Source organism: Penaeus monodon, chromosome 27, assembly GCF_015228065.2.
Source record: "Penaeus monodon isolate SGIC_2016 chromosome 27, NSTDA_Pmon_1, whole genome shotgun sequence".
Taxonomy (NCBI): domain Eukaryota; kingdom Metazoa; phylum Arthropoda; class Malacostraca; order Decapoda; family Penaeidae; genus Penaeus; species Penaeus monodon.
The window spans coordinates 20,962,624-20,962,872 of NC_051412.1; positions in this window are offsets into that span (position 1 = coordinate 20,962,624).

Here is a 249-nt window from a genome sequence, read left to right on the forward strand (position 1 = left end):
ACCTTGTTAACAGGGTCTTAACAAGCTTCAAACAGCCCACTAACGATCCGGTCCCGTCTTTTGCCAACAGTCGTGATGACTTGTTGGACTTAAAGATCATGTTTTGTGATTTGTGATTATAGATTTATTAGTTACTTCAAGAAGCGCCTTAATCTCGTTCAAGCGTTGGAAATCAGAATCTGTTGTAATTACCATGCTATTAACCCGCGTAATACAGTAATTGGCCCTTGATTGAGCTTCACGCGCCTT